The sequence below is a fragment of the Athene cunicularia genome, assembly GCF_003259725.1.
Source record: "Athene cunicularia isolate RWA chromosome 20 unlocalized genomic scaffold, athCun1 chr20_part1, whole genome shotgun sequence".
Taxonomy (NCBI): Eukaryota; Metazoa; Chordata; class Aves; order Strigiformes; family Strigidae; genus Athene; species Athene cunicularia.
The window spans coordinates 4,693,102-4,697,887 of record NW_020799125.1 but is presented as its reverse complement, the minus strand read 5'-3'; positions in this window follow the sequence as shown (position 1 = coordinate 4,697,887).

Below are 4,786 nucleotides of genomic sequence, written 5' to 3'. Positions count from 1 at the left end.
GCACAAGTCCTGTGAGCAGTAGCTGAGGGGACTGGGGTTGTTTAGTCTGGAGAAGAGGAGGCTGAGGGGAGACCTCATCACCCTCTACAGCTCCCTGAGAGGAGGTTGTAGCGAGGTGGGGGTCAGTCTCTTCTGCCAAGTAACAACTGATAGGACAGGAGGAAATAGCATCAAGCTGTGCCAGTGGAGGTTAAGACAGGATATTAGGAAACATTTCTTCACCAAAAGGGTTATCGAGCATTGGAACAGGCTGCTCAGGGAAGCAGTTGACTCACCATCCCTGAAGGTATTTAAAAGAAGTGTAGAATATGGTTTAGTGGTAGACTTGGCAGTGTTAGGTTAATGGTTGGACTTGATGATCTTAAAGATCTTTTCCAACCTAAACAATTCTATGATTCTTTGCCATTTGTGGTTTCCAAAAGTCACAAAATTGTTTCTTCTATTGAGTTGCAACAACAACAACAACAATAAAAGGGTTAAAAAGAATCTTTTGCCAATCAGCCGTGCTGCAGTGTCCCCAGATCACCTCATTAGCTGCGGAAAGGTAGCTTAGTAACAATATTTCTCTGCCCATTCCCACGCACTGTGCTGGTTGAACTTTAATTTTTAAAAAAAGTCCCCTTTGGAAAATGTGGTTTCAGCTGTGTTCCCATTTTCTGTGGGAAGATGTTGGTTTCAGCCATGAATCCGAAAATGAAAAATGTCATTTCAAAACAAACCCTGCCCTTCCCCCTGCCTCGCTGTGCCTGGAGCGAAGTGGATGTTTCCCACCTTGGATACTTGTGATCATGAGGTTGGGGCAGGGGCATTGCCCTCTCTCAGAAATGTAGCTTTTTGGTGTTTCTTTGCACGTGGGATGGGAAAGCGGGTTTAAAGTCGTGTGAGCCAACGCTGAGACCACCAACATCCCACCACAGTCACCAAGCCCCTTGTCCTGCCCAGGCCGTGCTGCCCCTCGCAGCCCATGGCATCGCATTTGTCAGTCAAAGTGAATCAACTCATCCCTGTTGTGGGTTTTTGCCTTGTTTCTTCCTGCTGGCCCTGATCCCACAAGACTGCCATGTGCAGTGTTACACACTGAGTAAGCCATTTGAATTTTTATCTGTGTTATTCACAGTGCATAACAGAAGACATCTGTGTCTTTCCAGGATGGGGGCCTGGGTTTCCACTAGCCGTGTCTGCTCCTGTGGAGCTCCCACTGTATCAAGGGTTACTCCTGGTTGTGCTCGTATGCATGTGGAAGATGAGGCAGGAGCAGGGCTAATGAAGATTGCACCGAAGACAAAGCTCACATCATTACCTACCCGAACACACGCAACAGGGGAGTCACTTGTTTTGATCCATGCACTCAGGCTGAAATGCAGATTTTGCTTCCTAAAAGCTATCCCATAGCACGGTCCCCCCAGGAGCTGCTGCTGGCCTCCTCACAAGCCTGGTGAGCTGCTAAGGTACCGTCCCAACAAGAAATCTAGCCCTGGAGAGCTCGGCTTCGGGACAAAGCATCACTCTTGATTGCAAATGGGTTAAAATTTTTAGCTTCAAACACTCCTGTGAAAGCTGGTCAGTCACTAAAATGGAGCGAGCAGGGTTCTGCTCATTTAAAACATGATGTAGAGGAAAAAAAAGGCTCCTGGCTAATACAGCTGGTGGTTTGTAAATGGACTTGAAGGCACTGAACGCTGGCAGCACACAGCAGTACTGCATACAGCCCTCTCCAGTACCTCCAATACATGATCTCAAGTGCTCTGTAATGCCTCAAGAAGCTGACTTGCACCTCCAAATTATCACTCACCGATTCATCCTGGAGCCCAGACTGCTGTGGCCAGTGTCCTGCAATCTAAAATGGCAAGGAGAGCAATTTAACCCATCGTGCTGCTCATGAGCCTTGCCTGCACGGCAGCACACTCTTCCTCCAAGTGGTACCCCAGCTGCCACCTTAAACCGAGGCTTGTGATCAGCCAGCCAGAGAGAAGGGCTGGGGAGACCAAGGGCTTAGAGCTGACAGCCTTCAGCACACTCCTACCGCACACTCCGTAGTCCCAAGAAAGAATCCAAGGTCTGGGCAAATCTACATCACATCTTTCAGAAACACAAAAAGAAAACCCCCTGCAAACAGTTAAGTTTTCAATCATTTTAATGTGATCACTGCAATTTGACCACAGTCTCAGAAAGGAAAAGTCACACAAATTATCTGTGCTTAGGATTTGAGTCAATCTACACAGTTCTTGTTGATTGACGGTTATTCAAGTTAAGACCTTCTGACCATCAGTGATGTTCTTGGCTGAAAGGCAGGATCGCAAGTGTTGGACATATTGGTGCAAACCAGGGATGCTTCTTCTGGGATTAAAGCTGCGACACCTGATCTACTCAAAAGAAAACAGAATTGTACACACACACACACACACACACACACACACACAGACCGAGCATGCAAATACACCGGGAACCAGCTACAGCTTCACGGGAAAAACACGTTGTGGCAATACAGAGGTTGGCCTGTTATTCAAGGCTACTTAACAAGGAAGGGGGGGAAAACTACACAAATATCAAAAACTGAGAATATTCATTTTCCAATATTCAAAAAGAAAATAGGAAGAGCTTTTGAAATTACATTGTGTTGGCAAACTCTGATTTTTGGGTAACAAAGCAAAAGGTGAAGGCAAATTTTCCAAAGTATTGTAAAATTTATTGTATAAGTATTGCAGCTTTTAGAATGACATATAATTGCCACTATCGGTTACTGTTACACAATAAGCGTTTACAACAGATTTTTGTAAATTGGCATCAGAGTACATATTCATACTAAAACAGCAAAATATAGATAAGTACTGCATTGCATGTGCTGTCAATAGTTTACATAAGTTTAAACTTGAACAGAACTCAGGATACAGGACTGGCTATAACAAACTCCAAAGCCAAAGCAATGCAACTGGAAGTTTAAGAAAATATTAATACAATGAAATGTGTCTATAAGGCAGGCAAATTAGGACTTTAATGTTGTCCTTCATGAGCTTCTATAGTACAGCAAAAATTTGAAGCGCGGTTTCTGGAAAACTTTTGTTTTTTGTAGCTTTGTGTTGTACATAGAAAATCTCTGAGCAATACAGAGACAGAAGAGATTAAAAATTCATTCTGTTCTCACCTAGCACTGTTAATGCTACACATCTGGATTCAGTTTTTTCCCGATCCTTAGTAAAAATGTTGGGCTTTTATTTATTTTTTAATATAGCAGTTAGTGCAATTTTATAGTTCAATACACATACAAAAGGGTGATTCTCCAGAAAGCAATTGTATTTCCTTATACCCCCACTTAAGATAGAATGAATTTCATAACACTCATGGAAACAACGCACTAGATTAGTAAAGCTGAATTTTCAAAACTGGTGAAATCGAGGGTTGTGAAGGGAACATGAGTTTTATCAGTGTCAGTCCCAAATGAAACCCACCCTTCCTCATCATCCTGATCGACAAAGCCACGTTCCCATTCCAGGCCATTAAGATTTGGGGGCACTTTAAGGATGCTGTTTGCCGTACTGTAAACTAAGAAACTCTGTAAGATTAACAACCCCTTTTAAAGCTAACGTGACTCTTAAAACTTTGAGCAAAAAGGCAGGCTAGGACAAGAGGTTGCTAAGCATTAGCAATGCCTTGTTTCTTCTGTATTAGTTTAAAAATAAATCATTCCTAAGGGGCCTGAATCTCTCTGCTGGCAGCTGCAAGATGCTAGAGACTCCTAGGGAGCAGGACCACAGTCCAGCTTCTAGTACAGGTCTCTCCTGAGCTGCATGAAGGCCAGAAGGAAACGAGTAGAGACATCAGCAAGGGTGTGCAAAGCAAATTCTCTGCCTTGGTGGCAATACAGGATGTGGGAATTGGGAAGAAATGGACCCCGAGGCAAAAAGTAACATTAAATAGTAATAATAATAATAACAATAACAACAACAACAACAACAATAACAATAAAAAAGAACAGACCATTATTTCTACACACCCATTCAGAACTTGGAGTTGATCTGGGCCCCAGATCTGGTATCTGCACTTGAAATACACAGTTCTTGGGACTGCAAAGCAGAGGGATGGACAGAAGAAAGACAAAAGGTGACAACTTGGCTCTGTCGAGGTGGACTCGAGTTGCACCTGCTGCCTGGGACCCGGGGCTCCCCCCCTGGGGCTGCAGCCGCTCCCCAGGGACCTGCACCAGCAGTGGGAAAGGTGGCAGCTTAGTTTTTGTTTGTGCATGGCATGGACTGAAAGGCATCATTTGCAATAGACATTTGGTGATGAGCCACCCCATTTCACACATTTAATTCCCCAAACTAGAGAAAGAGGTAAATGAAACTGAACCCAGGAACAAAACAAACTGACCACTCGACTGCAGATGCTTGGGGTGATGCTTAGGAAATAAAAGCTCACACTGGGAGTGGACTGGGGAGAAAGAAAAAAAAAATTGGAAAAAAACCCCAGAGAATCAGTTGAAATTTTGAGGACTTCAAAGCATGAGAGCTGAGTTTAATTGCACTGCATTGTTAGACCCTCTCCCACTACCCCTCCGTGCCCTTCCAGACCCTACCTGCCTCCCTGGCCTCTCGATGGGGTTTGGTGGCCAGGTGACACCATGTGACAAGACAATCCCGTTACTTAACAACCTCCGGTCCCCACGACACCTCCTCATTCACTGCTCAGTTTTAAATGTGTGATGCATATTCCACCCAAAACCTGCTGAGGTAACCAGTTTTTTATTTTGTAGCAAACTAGTTCAGATCACAGAACACCCCCCCCCTCCCCT